This window comes from Amblyomma mixtum, chromosome 1 (genome assembly GCF_055824585.1).
Source record: "Amblyomma mixtum isolate Tamu chromosome 1, ASM5582458v1, whole genome shotgun sequence".
Lineage (NCBI taxonomy): Eukaryota > Metazoa > Arthropoda > Arachnida > Ixodida > Ixodidae > Amblyomma > Amblyomma mixtum.
The window spans coordinates 83,533,694-83,554,333 of NC_143012.1; the positions used below are offsets into that span (position 1 = coordinate 83,533,694).

General features: G+C 44.4%; 1 long non-coding RNA gene across 2 annotated transcripts; it reads left to right on the plus strand.

Annotated features, from left to right (window-relative positions):
* The first annotated feature begins 5,593 nt into the window (after positions 1-5,593).
* LOC149367007 (uncharacterized) lies at positions 5,594-12,326 on the plus strand. 2 transcript variants are annotated; one of them, XR_016284447.1, is made up of 5 exons: positions 5,594-5,644; positions 5,711-5,758; positions 7,513-7,669; positions 8,258-8,353; positions 10,348-12,326. It is a non-coding gene; the product is annotated as an uncharacterized LOC149367007 (long non-coding RNA). The 2 variants fall into 2 exon arrangements; XR_016284446.1 differs by having other exon boundaries at positions 8,258-12,326.
* Positions 12,327-20,640: the final 8,314 nt, after the last annotated feature.

The following is a 20,640-nucleotide window of genomic DNA, read 5'->3' on the forward strand; positions in this document are numbered from 1 at the left end:
TGGTCGGAAGGCGGGAATACAATTTTGCGTCAAGGTGGTTATGTTGTGAGCTTGTGTAAGCTCACCCTCGATAGCTATAACAAAACGGGAATTAGACTATTTGAGCCAGGTTCAGTTAGAGTAATTAGGTCGCCCTTCCCTAATTTCGAAGTTTTAAAATTTAGGGTTTCTGTATTCAGCTAATGGCCCTTTTGGAATTGCTTATTTTCGTCCTGCTTTTAACGGTTTTTTGGCTCTTTCAAAAAATAAGTACTGGGTTGTGTATTACTTTGTGACATCTTGCGCTTATACATCGCATGGATTATTGTTTACTTGTTCTAAACAGCTGTATCAAGCCCGCTTGCCAAAGACGTCGGAAAAGGACAGTGGAGAGTGCCACTCGAGCGCTCATGAGAATTGTATGGCCATCTGCACGATTCAGACCCTCTGAATATAAACACTTCCTTATAACAACCGATCTGCGACTGTTTTCGGGATGATCCCACCGCGGCTTTTATACGGACGTCATGTCCGTATAACGTTCGAGCCGCGACTGTTCCCGGGATAATCCCAGTGCGGACTTCATACGGATGTCCCAGGGACGTCCTGTTAGGGATGTGGGACGTGCGTACATTTTTGGGACGTCCTACGGATCTTTGGTGTTGTCTGGGTAGAGAGTCTATAGACCGTCTATAGACGAAAGGAAATTGAAGCAGTTAGACTTTAGTCTATAGAGACTCTATAGACAAAAGAAAATTGAGGCAGCTATGGACCTTAGTCTATAGCGAGTCTATAGACCGTCTATAGACGAAATGAAACTGAAGCAGTTATAGACTTTAGTCTATAGACAGTCTATAGACAAAAGGAAATTGAGGCAGCTATAGATTTTAGTCTATAGCGAGTCTATAGACCGTCTATACCCAGACAACACCAAAGATCCGTAGGACGTCCCAAAAATGTACGCACGTCCCACATCCCGAACAGGACATCCCTGGGACATCCGTATCAAGTCCGCAGTGGGATTATCCCGGGAACAGTCGCGGCTCGAACGTTATACGGACATGACGTCCGTATAAAAGCCGCGGTGGGATCATCCCGCAAACAGTCGCAGATCGATTGTTATAAGGAAGTGTTTATATTCAGATGGTCTGAATCGTGCAGATGGCCATACAATTCTCATGAGCGCTCGAGTGGCACGCTCCACTGTCCTTTTCCGACGTCTTTGGCTAGCGGGCTTGATACAGCTGTTTAGAACAAGTAAACAATAATCCATGCGATGTATAAGCGCAAGATGTCACAAAGTAATACACAACCCCGTGCTTATTTTTTGAAAGAGCCAAAAAACCGTTAAAAGCAGGACGAAAATAAGCAATTCCAAAAGGGCCATTAGCTAAATACAGAAACCCTAAACTTTAAAACTTCGAAATTAGGGAAGGGCGACCTAATTACTCTAACTGAACCTGGCTCAAATAGTCTAATTCCCGTTTTGTTATAGCTATCCAGGGTGAGCTTAATTACACTCTTCTCCTCCAAGCTCACAACATAACCACCTTGACGCAAAATTGTATTCCCGCCTTCCGACCATAACAGCCACTGACGATGACAGTGACACCACAGCAACAACAACTGGCAACTTGGTCGTGCTCTTAGAGCAGTGGTCATGAAAATTAATAACACACATCTTTTTTTGTTGTTATTTTTTTGTTCATTTAGGATCACAGTTTTTTTTTTGTCTTAGGTGCATGTTGCTTAAAAAGGCTCTTTGCTCATTAGCTCAATGGCACCACCATCGTCATCGCACTACTGAAGGTTTGAGGCAACGTTACTAGAACAAACTCAGTTTCAAACATAGAGTTTCTTACTACTACCTAGAGGGAAAGCTGGCGGCGCTGCACTTCAGCCAACATGGACGCTCAAAGCATCATGGGGCGGTGAGCTACTTGTTGCGGCACAGTCGTAGTTTTTCGGGAACACAGAGTGGCAGTACTAAGGCGTTTCATTCCGAAAACGTAGTTCGTGTGTGCGCAGACGACTTTCGCGCGAACGCAGTGTGCAAAAGCCATAGTAGTGAAGACGCGACGACACACGACGCCAATAAAAGGTTTTACTCTTCCGAAATGCCATTAAAAAACCTCTTAAAGTATCTAAACAACAACATTTTTTTTGAAAACATATTTACTTTTAAAAGTGCGCCTGTTAATTACGAAATATTAGTTTTTTTAGTGTTCATCACTTGGCCAATAGGAAAGCTAGTCATGTCTTATTTTAGGCAAACTTTGCACTTAAATGCTTTTCTGCTCGTTTGTTGCAATCATTAGACAAGATATTGAATGTTAGGACGTTTGTAGCTATCAAACAGCTTTATTTTTTTATTATTTTTTGGCCAAAAGTTACAGTTCCGCAACAAGTAGCTCACCGCCCCATGATGCTTTGAGCGCCCATGGTGGCTGAGGTGGTCACGTGGGGTCTCCATGCAAACTCCCATAGACGGCTTGCCAGCTTTCCCTCTAGGTAATAGTAAGAAACTCTGGTTTCAAAGCTCTGCCCGGAGAGCTGTCCCAAGTGGCGGTCGCGCGAACTAGTGGCGCTGCGATCGAGTCTTGCTTCCTCGTCGCCGCTCGGTGCGGCTCGCTGGCCCTGTTGCGCCCTTTTTAAAGAGAGCGCTCGCGACAGCCGTTTTGTACGTGTCGTCTGCTTCTCGGTTAATTTTAGGGCGAAAGCCTTTAATGCCTCATACTGTCGTTAGCAGCCGTGTCGGCACATGTGTCCTCGTTTCGGCGTCACTACTTAAAAAAACTGTCGAGGCTGAGAATCGAACCAGGGCCTTTGGCATTTGAAGTCACTCATTTGGCATTTAAACTAGCCATTAACTCATGACTAGTTAATCATGATTGGTTAATGACTAAGTATCCAGTCATGACTGGTCAGTCATTAATCACTCATGACCTGTTAGTCATGATTGACTAGTTATTCATTAACCAGTCATTACTAGTCATGACTGGTTATTCATTAGTCAGGACTGGTTAGCCATGACTAACCATGACTAATGACGCATTGGTCATGACTGGTTAGTCATTAAGCAGTCGACTAGTTATGACTGGTTATAACTAGTCATGATTGATTAATTACGAACCAGTCATGTCCGGTTAATGACTGGCTAGTCATGACAAAGCATTCATGACTAACCTGTCAACTACTAATGGCTGGTTAATGACTAACTTGTCATGACTGCGTAATAACTAACCAGTCATGACAATTAGTAATTGGTCATAGTTAGTCATGATTAATCTGTCATGACTAACCATGACTAATGGTTAACCAGTCATGACTAGCCATGACTGGTTAATTACTAACTAGTCATGACTAACCATTAATGACTATTTGGGTCATGACTTGCCCCATGACTTACTAGTCATGATTGGTTGTTGACTAACTAGTCATGATTGCTTATTGACTAACTAGTCATGTCTGGTTAATGACTAGCTAGTCATGACTAACCAGCGATGACAAACCAGTCGTGACTGGTTAATCACTGGTTTGTCATGACTGTTTTGTCATGACCAACATTACTAGAACCAAGTTCTAGTAATGTTGGTCATGACTAGCTAGTCATTAGCCAGACATGACTAGTTCGTCATTAACCAATCATGACTAGTTGGTCATGACTAGCTAGTTATGACTAGCTAGTCATTAACCAACTAGTCATGACTAGTTAGTCAATAACCAATCATGACTAGTAAGTCATTGGTCATGAATAATTAGTCATGACCCAATTAGTCATGATTGGTTATTCATGACCCAATTAGTCATGATTGGTTAGTCATGACTAGTTAGTCATTAAGCAGTCATGACTGGTTAGCCCTTAGTCATGAGTTAGTCATGACTAATGACTGATTAGTCATGACTGGTTAGTCATTAAGCAATCATGACTAGTTAGTCATTAACCAGTCATGACTAGTCATGACTGGTTAGTCATGACTGTTGTCATGACCAGCGTTACTAGAACCAAGTTCTAGTAATGTTGGTCATGACTAGCTAGTCATTAGCCAGACATGACTAGTTCGTCCTTAACCAATCATGACTAGTTGGTCATGACTAGCTAGTCATTAGCCAACTAGTCATGACTAGTTAGTCAATAACCAATCATGACTAGAAAGTCATGGGTCAAGTCATGACCCAATTAGTCATGATTGGTTAGTCATGACTAGTTAGTCAATGATTAGTCATGACTGGTTAGTCATTAAGCAATCATGACTAGTTGGTCATTAACCAGTCATGACTAGTTATGACTGATTAGTCATGACTAGTCATGACTGGTTTGTCATTGCTGGTTAGTAATGACTAGCTAGTCATTAACCAGACATGACTAGTTAGTCAATAAGTAATCATGACTAGTTAGTCAATAACCAATCATGACTAGAAAGTCATTGGTCACGTCATGACCCAATTAGTCATGATTGGTTAGTCATGACTAGTTAGTCATTAAGCAGTCATTACTTGTTGCCATTAGTGATGGTTAGTAATGACTAACCATGACTACTGACTGATTAGTCATGACTGGTTAGTCATTAAGCAATCATGACTAGTTAGTCATTAACCAGTCATGACTAGTTATGACTGGTTAGTCATTACTGGTTTGTCATCGCTGGTTAGTCATGACTAGCTAGTCATTAACCAGACATGACTAGTTATCCAATAAGCAATCATGACTAGTTAGTCAATAACCAATCATGACTAGTAAGTCATGGGTCAAGCCATGACCCCATTAGTCATTAATGGTTAGTCATGACTAGTTGGTAATTAACCAGTCATGGCTAGTCATGACTGGTTAGCCATTAGTCATGGTTAGTCATGACGGATTAATCATGACTAACCATGACCAATTACTAATTGTCATGACTGGTTAGTTATTAAGCAGTCATGACAAGTTAGTCATTAACTAGTCATTAGTAGTTGACTGGTTAGTCATGACTAGCCAGTCATTAACCGGACATAACTAGTTCGTAATTAATCAATCATTACTAGTTATTCATGGGTCATGGCTAATTAATCTCGACCAAATTTGTCATGGCTAGCCAAACCAAGTCGCCCCATAGCCGCCTCGTGTGTGCCAACGGCCGTGCGGCCAAAGTTGCGTGGAAAGGCTTTCGCCTCGCGCACTTTAGATCGTCAAAGTGGCCCCTGAATTTTGTTTTAGTATTTTGTGACATCGGGCCTCTTCATGCTGACCTGCTTTGCACCGGGATGCAATAGCGGGCATCCCAACGACGACTCCACGGACAGTCATTTCAGCGTTTTTGCAATTTTTTCACAATATTAACAGCCTACCTTCGCATCACACAAACGTTTTCTCCAAGATAACACGCAGCTTCGAAGTAAAAGCTGCCGTAATGGAAGTATTATTTTACTGCAGCCATGTAGAGTGCGAATGCAGCTCGCCAAAACCTCATGTGCCGGCCGCTCCACGCTTCCGCGCTGCGTGTAGCAGACGACGCGCCCGGCAGGGAGCAAGACTCGACTGCAGCGCCGTTAGTTCTCGTGACCGCCGCTTGGGACACTCTCCTCCGCTGGGCGGTATGGTGAGCTGCGAAACTGAGTAGGTTCTAGTAACGTTGGTTTGAGGCGTGTATTAGACAGTTTTCTGTTTTTTGGACCAAAACCTCAGGTAATTATTGACGCTCCTACTGCATGTTGGTTGCGTAACGAGTGTAATTTTTTTTTACGTATTCAGCAAGGTTCCAGCAGCGGGAAACACGGATGGCACATGTGGCAAGTGAAAGTAAGTGGCAGTCGGTAGTCCTCGCCTGGTGTGTGAGCCGTGTAGCGTGATTTCTACCTTTTGAAGTAATTTTAGCGGCGGTATTAAAGTTCAGTGACTGATGCTGGCTGAATATGAGGAGAAGCTTACTGGGGGCCAGTATATTAATCTGGTGACAGTATAATGGCTATGGTGCCGAGTAGTACTACTTACAGGCGTGCACGCCGAGAGGCACGTCATGATATTGAGCTTATACCGTATTGTGCGTTTTTATCGTAAAGACTTGCAAAAATTTTCCCGCCTCAACCGCTCGCTCGTTTGCGGTGAAACTGCACACAGAGCTTGCGCAATACGGTAACTTTTGTATCGTAGCAAGTTTTACAACGGTACTTACTTAGTTAAGCCGTGCATGATGCGAAATCGTAGTTGTCTGCGTAGAGATTGTCGAACCAAAACCCGCAGACGCCGTTTTTTCGCTGAAGGTCGGCAGTGGCGACATCTGTTTTCAGCAGTGAAAAGCGTCACGACAAGGCGCCGCGGCGATTTTGCAAATAATATCATCTCAAAGGTAAAGCCTCGTTAAATCAGTTGTTCTGATAATTTTTTTCGCTCAGTTGGCCGAAAAAACGGCATATTCAAACGGCACGCGTACAGCGTAGGCACGCGCTTCATGCAACGCTCACCTCGGCTACCTCGACGCCTTGTCGTGACGCTTTTCACTGCTGAAAACAGATGGCGCCACTGCCGCCCTTCAGCGAAAAAACGGCGTCTGCGGGTTTTGGTTCGACGATCTCTACGCAGACAACTACGATTTCGCATCATGCACGGCTCAACTAAGTAAGTACCGTTGTAAAACTTGCTACGATACAAAAGTTACCGTATTGCGCAAGCTCTGTGCGCAGTTTCACCGCAAACGAGCGAGCGGTTGAGGCGGGAAAATTTTTTAAAGTCTTTACGATAAAAACGCACAATGCGGTATAGCGTCGGCTGCTGGCGATGGTGTTGCATACGACCCTTCCTGATCCGTGTGCTGCTGCAAAGTCGCAAGAGCAACTAGACCCTAGCTCGTCGCATGTTCCGTGCCTTCAACATTCGACTGAATATGCGCCTAAAGTTCCTGTTCTAATTTTGATTTGGTTTATTGGTTTGTTTGGGTTGAGCGTCCCAAAGCAACTCGGGCTCAGAGGGACACCGTAGTGAAGGGCTCCGAAAATTTCGACCGCCTGGGATTCTTTAATGGGCACTGACATCGCACAGTACACGAGCCTCTAGAATTTCACCTCCAACGAAATTCGGCCGCCGCGGCGTGGATCGAACCCGCACCTTTCGGGACAGCAGCCGAGCGCAGTAACCACTGAGCCGGGCCGGGGCTGTATTAGTTTTGTATTCTGTTTATACCTGTTGCATGCGCATAGATTTTCTTTTATTGGTTTGTAACCTAGATATATATAGTATTGAAGAGAACTATTGCAATTTCATTTGAACTGTGTGTGTTGTTTGGGCCTTTTGCATCCAAAAAATGAGGTCATGCATGTTTTTACATATGAATTTTTTGCTGGCGAGGGCCAAATCTGCCCCTGTGTCATATGGACGGCTCATGATGGAGGGCATATGCATGTTCAATTGTACCACCTAGGGATACCTCACAACAGCATGCCAGCTGCCTTCAATATGATAAAAACTGACTATAGCAATAGAGTTCCCCACTGTTAACTTGAGAAATCCTGATTTTATTTTCTTGGTCTGATTTCGAACCTAATTCTGTTTTGATCTAGAAATCACATGACTGTGCAAGATGGAGACACTGCAAGAGAAAAGACATCTCACATTCTGTGAAGTATTCTAACATCTGAACTGGCTTCTAGCTACAGCTGGTATGGTGCCAAGGGAAGAACAGGCTCTGCGAGCTGAATATATGCAAAATCATGTGCAGTAAGTATTATTTGGAGGAAGCTATTTCAAATCTTAAAGGAGCACAGATATAAAATTTTAAACTCAAATAAGTGATCCGATCTGTGTCCTGGGCACAAAGGGTTTTACTATTCCAAATTCTCTGATTTCACTGATTCCACATGCCAAAAATCATTGACAGAGGAGCTGTTAGCCAATGCTGACATCTATCATCTATATATGGACTGGTTGGCAGAGCCACTAGCAAAACATGGGGTATGTCCTAACCGTGCCATCACATGATGCCATAATGGACTCCAGCACTGGCATTGACCTGACAGAGACCAAAAGTACTCATATAAAACAGTTTAACTGTTCACACTGTGGACTAGATATTTAAGCTCATTTCCATGATTAATAGGCTTTTACGTCTCATTAAAAGCAGAAAAATGAACACCCCAAAACACTGTGTCTGTATCCCTTTAAGACTTCGAATATAAATAAGATCACAGAATCAATATCTACATTAAGTGTTTATAATTGAATTTGTAGCTCTTGGTAGGATTGCGTCAAGACCAGTGATATTTGCTTCGAAAAAAAAAATGCCAAATTTTCATTGTTTATTTTCAGATCTGCACATTCACGCACTTCACAACTAGCCACATGGAGTTTTGTTGTCATCTGGTTCATTGGCTCATGGCTGCAGTGCCACGAATATTACCACAGGTTAGAACAAGCTAGAATTACAGCTTTCATAGTGTGCATTTGGGACTGTTTTCATAGAAGGCATGGCCCAGCAATGGAATTGGTAATAAGATGTGTAGAAATATGCCATCCTTTGTTACTCAAACCCATGCCCTTTGCCTGCTGGTTCAAAATTAAGGAAATGCAGTAAAGTTTGGCTACAGAAATTTTTAGAGGTGGGGTATATTTTTCTATAAAAAATACATAACATATACCCTCTCATTTGTATATAGGAGGTATTCACTGAGGCCGCGCTACCAGACGGCGCGAGCATCGCCGCGGCAAACGCGCCATGTTTGCGGTCGTTTCACGCCAGCTCGCGCAGTGAACACATACGCCGTGAGGTACCCGGCCTGAACTGTTAGTGATCAGTAACACATTTGCACGTTGTTAAATGCATCAGCGACCGCGTACACTTATTGTGCATGAAGTTTGCAGCACAATTTCTCTGTGCCGTGATAAAACAGAGCTGCCTCAACTCGGCAGCAAAACTGGCTGGCTGCACTGCACGCAAAAATGTACACGACTTACACCTTTTAATATCAGTTGATAACTGTCAGCTAGTCATGCAGGGCACATCGTGGATAAACAGCACGATTAACTACCGAAATTCCAAAACTAGCGCCGCAGAAACGGATAATTCCAGCGGCAGAACGGTCAAACAAATGCTCGCAGCACGAACGTCAGACCCAGCGAGAATATTTTGCAGTTTTGATTGTATCTACGTAGCGCTGCTTCAAGCCGTAGCAACACGTCACTTTCAGCAGATAGAGGTGACAATTTAAGCTACAGCTAAGCGAACAGACCCTTCGAATTACTCACCTCTCCAAAAACGGCACTTCGGCACCTCGGCCTTCGGCACCCTCAGCACGGCTCTTGGACTCACCCGCTTGTCAAGTAATTGCACCCTCTCATAGGTTTGTATGCTTTAATTCCTTGGCCTGTAAGCAAACTTAAGCCGTGCACAAGGTGGGCCTCGATACCGGTGAATTCAACGCGCGGCAGCAGTCCTGTACGTCGCACACCATGCCGGCGCCTCCGCATTCCTACGGGGGGTCGACCTTTTCACAAAGTAGAACCTTCTGAGCGTGCCCGCTCTTTTCTGCTTCGCACAGTTCACGGAATATTCACTCAGTCACGTGGCGGTACAGGTCGGACAGAAATTATCTGCGGCGAGACGCGAAATACACTCACATTTCACCCATCACCAGCTACTTAAACGCTGCAGCTGGCTGCGGCGGACGCGCGCGCGACCACCAACATGGCGAACGCCGCGCCGGCAGCTAGCGCCCCTTGCGGATGACGTCATGTGAATACCTCCTATAGGTTGCCTAACCGACCAGCAGACCTCAACTCAGGCACAGCAAACTACGCTAAAAGAAATCAAAAAGGCAGCCATGTCATGGTTTCGGCATGCAACTGAACGGGTAATGTGCAAGAAAACTGGGGAACAAAGCTGTGCTCCTGAGAAAACTGAATGGTGAGTGTGTTGCTAGTGTGCTACATTTTTTTATTTATATTAACATCTTGGGTTGAGGATTTTTCATTCCAAACTGTTGATATTTTTCCTGTGACACTGTGCTGAGAGATGATTGATTTTGAGAGAGCACAGAATTCAGTAGATTATTTCAATAGATATTGTGAAAACTTCTGCATATCAGCCTGTGTAGTTAGGTAGAATCATGAAATGTATCTTTAAGTTAACTTGGGTATTCTTAGCCTGCTAAGTGCTCACGCACCTCTCTTTACTTGGCTGTCTGTTTGTGGTGGTTTTACTCCTGGAAGTATGTACATTTACTTGTGCAAGGATTAATTCCTTGCCGCAAGTACCATTTGGTGCCAACACCATGTGAAGGTGCCGCAATTTGTATATTGTGCTGCAAGTTTTTTTTTTTCAAATGCAGTCAGTGATTGAAAAAAAAGGTGAACTGAAAGAAGTGTCTATATGTATTGGGTTTTTTTTGTCTTCCTTCCAGCAAGGCAGCCTATTTCAGTATTGGCCCAGGTGGCAGGATTTCTGCTTTACATGTATATGTGACTCTTCTTTTCGATGACACTATAGCAGAACCGAAAAGAAGACTGCCTAGAATGAGAAGCCGAGCAATATCTTGAAAACGTGTCACTTTATTGATACCTAGCAGTTGTAGTATACTTGTCTAGAAATGCGATGCTTTGTGCATGAACAATTTCTTTTTGTCTGACCAAGCTGGGCATTTTGTTGCCCATCTGAAATTTGCCTGTATCGAGCTATACTTGCTGTTATGGTCTCTAGTCCCACTATGCTTGTGTAAATTTGCTCCTGACTGCTACTACTGGAGTTATTTTTCACCCCCGTAGTGCGTTTGTATTGCTGTTCCAGCAAAAAAAAAGAGGATATGTGGATTTTAATGACTTTTATTGTCTATGTAAGAGACGACCATAGTTCCTGTGGCTTGTAGCAGTCTTATAACTTGTTAATGTTAATATCATACTACATGCAGCGTGTTTTACATTTTTTTCTTCTGGCCGTGCTAGTTGCCTTAAAGCCCATCTACTCCTTATGCACACTTATACGTGCTTTTTATTTCTTGTCCTGTGCTTGCTGAAATGTGATTCTGAATGGTTGTGCTTGTGTCAATATTTCAACCTCTGATCTGTGTGCATGTATTGCTGTTACAGCAAAAAAAAGGTTCATTTGTGATTTAATAATCTTTATTGTTTTGAGTGAGAAAAGTATAGTTCCTGTACCTTGTAGCAGTCAGACAACCCGTCTTATTTTAGTCATTCCACATGCAGCTTGACTGAAATGTTTATCTTCTGACCATGCTAATTGCCGTGAAGGCCATCTACTACTTATGCACAGCTATATGCCTGCTTTTATCTTTAGTTGCATGCTTGCTGAAATTCGATCCTGACAGATAGTGCTTATGTTATTATTTTAATTTCTAATCTGCATAGTTGGGTTGTATTGCTGTTATAGCAAGAAAGGGTCATTTGTCTTTTAAGAACATTGATTATTCTAAATAAAACAATAGTTCCTATGCCTTATTGCAGTCACATAATTTGCCTCATTTTAGCTAGGCTACGTGCAGTGTGATCGAGATTTTTTCACCTCTGCTGCGTATGCTGGTATTGTTGTTTCAGTAAAAAAAGTTGCATTCGTGTTTTTAGTTTGGTTTTTTGGCGTTTCACATCCCAAAGCGACCCAGGCTATCAGGGATGCCATATTGGAGGGCTCCAGATAATTTCGACTGCCTGGGGTCCTCTAGCGTGCGCTGACATCGCACAGTACACTGGCCTCTCAACTTCTCGCCTCCTTCGAAATGGGACTGCCATGGCTGGGATCGAACCCGCGTCTTTTGGGTCAGCAGCCGAGCACCATATGACCAATGAGGCACTGAGTGGCATATTTGTGTTTTGTTGCGTTCATTATTTATAAGACAGTCATATAATATTTATGCCTTACAGTATGCCGCTACTGTTTGTTTTAATGTCATTTCCTTTGCAGTGCAATTAATATTTTTTGTTCTGACCAAGATAATCATCCCGAAGCCTGTTTAGACCTTACATGACTTATATGTATATACCCGCTGTTTTAGCCGTATAGTTATTTTGCATCTCTCTATTTTGCAACTCTGCATCTGGGGTTGGCTTGGCTACTTATTGTATTGGAATCCTACTGCTTCAAGTTTGAAAACGTCATATTTTTGGCTCATAATAACCAGACAAGCTAAACAAAATTAATGAAGCCTATTACACACATTGCGAAGGAAGGTCTATGTGCACACCATCCATGACCTTGCTCTCAATAATGAGAAATGCCTGAGAGGAGCTGTTAAAGCTGTGTTAGTGCTTCCTTTATGTGAGTTGTTCTGTTTCATGTGCTGTTATTAAAAAATAAAATTCAGCTGTGAATCAGCATTCGGCCTGATCACCAGCATGCCCCATATATTTGAATAAAACTATTTTAGCCAAAGCTTTGTGTTTTAAATCACTGTGCAGCATAATCCAGGCCTGTGTTCAAACTTTGTGTCGTTTTTACTATAGCATCGCTCTCGGCCATATGCTATTGGTCGAAATGCCAGAAGCGGAAGCTGGTTCTGTTGCGGCTATGAGGCACTGCTTCTGGTATTTTTGTCAGTCATGCGTGACCAGTAGCAACACTTGAAAAGGACATGAGGTTATATTGGGTCCTGGCGAAGGAAAAAATAAAAATAGTAACATCCTATTGCAGTCCTGCGAAGGTCCTAAAAATGTACTCGTCAAACATCCGAAGGACTTCTTTCGGCGTTTCACTTCGGATGTTTGCAGGATTTTTTCGGGACATCCGCGGGATGTGCGTAAAGTCCTGCCGTGGACTTCCCAAGGACGTCCTTAGGATGTAGGTGTGTTGTCTGGGTAGATGAATGGAAATTGAAGCAATTATAGACTTTAGTCTATAGACAGTCTATAGACAAATGGAAATTGAGGCGGCTATAGACCTTAGGCTATAGCGAGCCTATAGACCGTCTATAGACGAAAGGAACTGGAGGTAGTTATAGACTTCAGTCTATAGAGAGTCCATAGACCGTCTATAGACAAAAGGAAATTGAACCAGCTATAGACTTTAGTCTATAAAGTGTCTATAGACAATCTATAGACGAAAGGAAATTGAAGCGGCTATAGACCTTAGTCTATAGAGAGTCTATAGACCGTCTATAGACAAAAGGAAATTGAAGCAGCTATAGACTTTAGTCCATAGATTTTCTATAGACTGTCTATAGACAAAAGGAAAAGTCTATAGGATGGCTATAGAGTCTATAAAAAGTCTATAGAAAGTCTATAGACCATTTTTATAAGGGTAACGCTTGTGAGTCAGATGTTGAAATGACTACTCCATCTCAGAAGCGTCGTGCTTCCTCTTCTCCATCGAAATCTGACCATCATCATGGTAAGACTAAGAAAAGTTCGCCTGGAATTACAAAGAAAACAGATGTGTTGAAAGAGGCTGTTGCGGCTACGTTTTTAAAGCAATAATCATGGCGGGAATATCTGTTCTACAGTGGAATTGTCGCTCTATATCATCTTCTTTCCCCGATTTACAGCAGCTTATACTAAAACATAGTCCAGACATTATTTTAATACAGGAGTCGTGGCTCAATCCTAATCGCCCATTTGCAATTAAAAATTTCTCCGTTTTTAGAAATGATCGCCCAAACGGCAGGGGTGGGGGCTTACTAACATTGATTTCAACGAAACTTTATCATCGTGCTAAAGTGTCTCACAAAATTATGAGACCTGATTGTGAGATACTTGCCGTTGAAATCATTATTCCGCAGTGCGCCCCTGTTACGGTGGCAAATATCTACTTCCCCGCAGGAGTCCGTAGGACGGATGAGCTCGATGCGTTACTGCGCATCAGCAGACGAGTAGTTCTAGCTGGGGACTTCAATTCTCATCATGTAATTTGGGGTTTCAGATCAGACTTTAGCGGGAAATTACTTTGGTCTTGGATGTCAGCAAACGGCGTGTGCTGTTACAATAGTCGCGCCATAACTTACATGAGGGCTAATTCTCGATCAGCTATTGATTTAACGCTAGCAGTTAATGGTACAGCGGTATCTTCGTGGTGTACAGTTGACTGCGGTACGTCCAGTGACCACGCCCCAATCACTTTCACTATTGCATGCAGTCCAGTCAGGGCGACTGGTTCGCCACAAAAATTTATAAATACTACACTGTTCAAGAACCTCCTAGGTGAGGCCCTCTCATCTGTTTCCCCCTCCGATAAATCTGACGGGGGCCCTTTGGTATTAAATTCAGTGTTAGACGCCTCTCGGCGAGCAGTCTTTACAGTCCGGTCAGGCGTTGTAAATAAGACTTCTTCCAGTTGGTGGAATGACGACTGCGAAAAAGCCTATCGTCGAAGGAAAGCTGCATGGAAGAGTCTAACGCACAACCAGTGCCCAAAGAACTGGATAAATTACAAATTCTTTGCAGCCTCTTTTAAAAGAACAATATCTAAGGCTAAGGATGAGTACAATGCCAGCCTGAACACCTATCTGTCTAATCCTGTCAACCGGAAGTCTCTTTATAGATTCATGGAACGTACTCATTTGCTGCCTTCTTCTCACATCTCTCAGTCCACAGTATTGCCACCTCGGGACGAAAAAGATATACTAGAGTCCATAGCTCAAGGCCTTGCTGTGCGTTTTCGAGCTCGCACTACCTTTCCATCAACTCCGTTTCATTTGGGTGGAGACTTCACTAAGGTATCTGTATCGGATTTAGCGTCCGTAGTTAATTGCCTGCAATCTGCTGCCCCTGGGATTGACGGAGTAACAGTTGGCATGCTTAAAATCCTAATGCAAGATTTTGCCCCGTACCTCTTGCAGATTGTGAACTGGTCTTTGGAAAAAGCCTGGATTCCACAAAATTGGAAAACAGCGAAAATTATTTTACTGCTGAAAGAGCAGGGGAAGGGTTTTGATCTCGACAATATTCGGCCGATTGCTCTCACATCAAATTTGGTTAAGCTTGTAGAGCGGGTAGTCCTCAGCCGCCTCACGAGTCATATTCTGAGTCTTCAAGGTTTTAGCGAGGCTCAGATTGGCTTTCGCCGGGGGTGTTCGATTTGGACCGCGCACATAGACTTGGAGAGCCGTATTAAGGTTGGTATGAGGCAAAATGAGGTATCAGCTCTGGTTACTTTAGATATTGCAAAGGTTTACGACAGCGTTGAACACAGCATTTTGCTACATAAACTGGCTAATGTACAACCTCCATTGTACCTATTTGCGTGGATAGGAGAGTTCTTAAAGAATAGAGCGTTCTTTTGTTCTAAGGGTGCGTTAACTTCTACAACATACGCCCAGTCTCGAGGTGTCCCACAAGGCTCTGTTCTTTCACCGTTATTGTTTAACATACTAATGCGTGATATCCCTATTCACCCTGCCGTCAAAGTTTATGTGTATGCGGATGATATTGCTTTTTTCGCTTCTGCCAAAGACATTCATATCCTGTACCAATTACTGCAAGAGTATTTAAATGCTCTGGAAGTTTGGCTAGACAGCATAAAGTTAACTTTAAATGTGAACAAGTGTGCCGTCCTTGTTTTCCCACAAGCAACCCCTCTTTACATCTCTCTGTCGTATCACTCTATCCTCATCCCGCAAGTTGATTCAACAAAATACTTGGGTATAATATATGACCCGCATTTAGACTGGCGGCCACACATTAGAAGCATTGCGCTTAAGGGTGAGCGTGCCCTCGGCCGGTTGGTGAGGATCAGCAACAAAATTCGGTATGCGACGAGACACTCTACTACTTCTTTATAAGACCTATGTACGGCCAATCCTTGAATTCGGCTCCGTTCTCTTTTCTGGGTGCCCAAAGTACAAGCGTGAACCCCTGTTTGTTATGGAGCGACGCGCTCTGCGCCTTTGCTTAGGTCTGCCTAAATCAGTATACTAATGCTGTGTTGTACTTGGAGGCGCGGATACCTGATCTCAATTCCCAGTTTGAGCTTATCACTGTGCGGACATTTTTAAGGTCTTTGGAGCCTGTTCCTGGATTGGCTAACCCTATATTTACAACGAACCCAACTCTCTTCTTTGGTACTCCCTGGCCTCGGTATAAGCTCCCTCAGGTGGTGTTCACTAACTCCCTGCTGTCAAATATTTCTGTATCAGTGAGATCTTTAGTACTGGTCAACCACAAGCGGGCTGACACGGCGGTCTTCTTTGACAACAACCTCCCAAGGAAAGAACCTGCCCGCCAATATGTTAAATGGGCTCATAGAGGAGTACCTAGACAATTTTCCTAACCATATTGCCGTCTATACAGATGCCTCCCAGCAAAATGAAAAGGCCGCTATTGGTATTTACTCAAGGGCTCTTGATTGGAGCTACTCATTTCGGGCCCCTGACTATACCCCTATTTTTGTAGCTGAGTTTCTGGCCATTGAGTTGGCCTTAATAAGGATTCCCTGCAGTATCACTCGGGTTATTATACTCTCAGACAACCTTTCTGTTTTGGCAGCGCTCGAAACCTCGAGTGATACTCCTATGAGCCGTTCCCTTCAATTTTTTATTCCTCCACATGTTTCAGAAGTTCGCTTTCACTGGGTCCCTGGGCACTGTGGCATTGTTTCTAATGAGAGGGCTGATTTTTTAGCAAAGTCTGCCCTTGATGGTCCTATTGTCCCTTTCGTCCCAAATACTATTTACTTGACTCTAGCACGCTTTCAGCGATTCCAGCGTTTCCACACCTTGAGCCATGAGCCTCTCCTCGCTGCAGCGGATTTTCAACACCTGGCATTTCCTTGGAGTGTGCGGATGTGCAGTTCGAGGCAATGTGAGGTGTCCATGACCCTTTTGCGCTGCAGGATACCGCGGCTAAATCTTTATTTATGCCGATCGGGGCTTTCGATATCCAACCTATGTGAGTCTTGTGGCGAAATTGAGTCTATAGAACATTTTTTCCTCTCCTGCCGGCGGCTCGCTGCTCTCCGTAGAATTTGCTTGGAGATCCCCCCCGCTCGGCTTGGGCTTCCTCTATCTATACCGATTCTCTTATCCTTCGGGGCAAGCGCCAAGGGATATGCCCTGAAACCAGTGTTCGATTCTATTCACAATTATATAATTTCATCTGGTAGATTCCTCTGCTAGAATGTGAATTCACAACTTTTGTTTCTCCGTATTTTCTGTATTGTACAAATTCTAGCTCTGCGTCCCAAATTTTAGATTTAATTATACTCCATTCCCTGTACATGAGTGCGTTTGTATCCGCTATGCACCCTGGCCAATCCCCCGCCGTGGGTATGTGCCATTCAGCCCGAGGACATCATCATCATCTCATCAATCGGGAAGAGAACGATGATGTGGTCCCTGTGTCCAAGCGGTGTATGAAGCACTATTGTTCGATGAAAGACCCGCTGCCACCAGGTGCCGAATTCTTGTCGGCTTCAGCACCGCGGGAATATCTCGGTGGTGAATATCTCGGCCTCAAGATTTCGGTTCTTGCAGGCTGGGCACCCGGGGCGGGGATATAAACCGTCGAATTACGGCCACTTTTGTGTCACGGCTGGAGTTAGGGTAACCCCGATCCGGATCCTCTGAAGCGCAACCCCCTCTGCACGGGTAAGACCGCGGGGGAGGGTTACCGCACACGGAGGGATTAGAGCACGTGTGCGGCGCCGGAGGTGTTCCTTTCTTGTTTAAAGGAGGGTGGTGTCATCCAGAGTCAGGACTCGAGGCGAAGTTGTGGTCACAAGGCGGGTCGCAGAATCTGCACGGGTTTGCGAACTCAGGAGGTCTCGTGGGACCCACTCAATACCTATTGGCTGCGGGATGCGTGCAGCGAGACGATGGATGTCCTGGCAAATTTCTGGGATGCGATTGTCGCGTCGTATTAGGTGTATGACGCGAAAGGCATCGGTGCGAATTACAATGCGGGCCGTAGGTAGCAGGGGAATGGCGACCACAGAGCAAAGTGCCTCTTGAACCATGAGCATATCCGCGCAGAAGGAGGAAGGAGGTTTTCGGAGGCGAAACCTGGACGCTTTGTTCAGGGCCGGCTGCCAAGGGCAGTAAATTGAAGTCGTTGTTTCGCAGGCCTGGATGCTTGCGACAACGTATACAACGATAGAGCCATGCGGCAAATGGGCGTCTTGTTGTTTAATTCGGTCGCGAAACAGCGCCGCCGCTAGGGTAGATGATGGCCGACGTAGATCAGTGGGTTGGTTGTCGCTTAGCCGCACAAAACGCCATTGCGGGAAAACTAGCAGAGGCGGCTGTAGAATGGAGTGCGATGAAGCATATGCCCTGAGTGCACACGTTACGTGTGTGTGTGTGTGTAGCTGGTGCAGCACGTCGTTGCTGCACCAGCTCGTTTAGTGTATTCGGCTGCGCATGTTATTGGAGCGCGCGATCGGAGTGATGCGGGGAAAGCAAGTGATGACTCTCATTGCCTCTCGATTAACAACTTCAAAGCGATCCCTTTGAGCCCTCGTCAAATGCTGGAATTGGGCTTGGTAGTACAAGGCGTGTTGCACAACCGCCCGCACCAACCGCAACATGAGAGCTCGCGCCGCCTATTTTAGGAGCAATGCGTCTAATCAGACCCAACGCCTGAATCGCTTGCTTTTTAAAAAAGCTCGAGAAAGCCGCGGCAGTCCCTGTTCCTGACTCGTGCATTCAGGCCGAGATTTTTACGGTCGAACTTTCTTGAAGTGGAGTTCCGGATAGATGGAGACGAATTGGTGTCGCAGCGAGTTTACGGCGTCCCCAGCGGTTGGCAACTGACACATACGTATAGTTTTGCTCACTGAAAGCTGAAGAACAATTGAAGAAGCACAAATTGACGTGATATCTATGGCTGATTGTAGGGCGGAGGCTTGAGACAGCAGTGCGTGGTGGGTGCTCCGCAGAGTGTTGTCATCAGCGTACAATAAAAACTAGCTAATTTCAGACACATCATGTAAGCGCTAAGAAAGGGGGATAAAAGCAATATCAAATAATGTTGGCTATAATACCGATCCCAGGGGTACGCCGCGAAGAGGTACAAAGGATCCGACGGCCTCACCATTGAGGGGTATGGGAAAGTGTCAGCCTTGCAGAAAGGATTTTACAGAATTCCACACTCTAAAGGGGAAATGCAGCATGTCAAGGGATTCCAGGATAGGAGCATGACTTATATTGCCGTGCGCCTTTTCAACGTCCATGGGAGTTCCATGTTCAACGTCCATGTTCAACGTCCATGCGAGTTGATGCTAGAACTGTTGACGTCAAGACAGCCAATCCATCTTCTGTACCTATGGACGTCCGAAAGCCAATTCGAGCGGGGTGATAGAAACCGTGGTGCTCAAACCACAACGGCAGCTGTGTGGCAAGCATTTTTCGGTAAGCTTGCACAAAGCGGGCGTATGGGATTTAGGCCGGAAATTTGCAAGGTCTGTCGGTGGCTTCCCAGGCTTTGGGATGGAATTTTAGTCCTGTTTTAACGCTTGGTCCCCACTCATTAGAAACTGATTCTTCAATAAAGAATCTCAGTGTTATATTTCATGAGAACATGCTCTCGGATAATCATATCAATTATCTCATCGGTAAACTTTCCAGAGTAGTAGGGATTATATCTAGGGTATACGCTACCTACTGCCGCAGAAGCTTAAGGTGTTGTTATAAAATTCATTTTTTTATTCCAATCTAACATACTGTCACTTAGTATGGGGCACAAAAACATTCTCAAACACAATAAAGTTGAAAAATCTGCAAAGAAAAATTTATTCGCATCATTGCAGCGTAGCTTATGAAGCCCCCATGTCTCCCCTTTTTGACTCATTAAGAATGACACCTGTTGACGAACTCTACAACACGTTACTAATTCGTCGTTATAAATACCACCGGAAAAACAAGAACCAATTTTCGACACTCTAGCTCACTTGACCTTAACCCCGAAAGACAAACCTTACAAAATACGAGCTAATGATGACTAGTACATATATCGCTCCCGCACTAACTATGGTCGCCGAATGCTTCGAGTTCTGGTAGCCCGAATGCTTAACAGTATACATAACACCTGTGTCGCTTAATTACCATCTCCACTAATTTGAACGGATACGTCTGCCTTTTTACAAGATCTTTTTGCTGTTCTGTTCATTGACAAGCCTGCATAATGCTCCCATGTAATTATAGACATTTTGATCTACGAAGATGTCATATGACGTTTAATGTCCTCTTTATTTTTTATTAAGTTTGAAGTTCCAGTGTTTAGCCTTTTTTTTTTCTTTTCTCACCACTCCAATTTAACCGCTTATGCCTTGCACAGGGGGGCGCATTCCCAAGCAAGCCTCTTTTTGGCTTTTTGTGATGTGCCCCCCCAACATCACGATGTTGAAATAAAGATTCATTGATTGATTGATTGATTGATTGACTGACTGCGTGTGTTGGAACTAGCCATGGGTATCGGTATATGATGCAGAGCTTGACTCGTCGTCGTCCAACAGAGCCACTCCAGCATAGGCCGGGGCCGGGGCGGAGGTGGTTACACCTTCCTTGGTCTCAATGAAGGGTCTGACTTTTGCGGCGGAAGAATTCCCGACATTGACGCAACTTATCGTGTTGGGGCACGAGCAAGTCCTGCACCGGAGTGAAGACCAACGGTGCGATCTGAGCTACTCGCAGCGCCGGTGCATGCTGGATAGCATATTAGCTAGCTGGACAGCCGGATATTTTCACTCATGGTGGACACCTCACCCGCATTGGGGGGAAAAGCGTTGAAGAATTTTATTACTTTTCATCACTGTCAAGAGT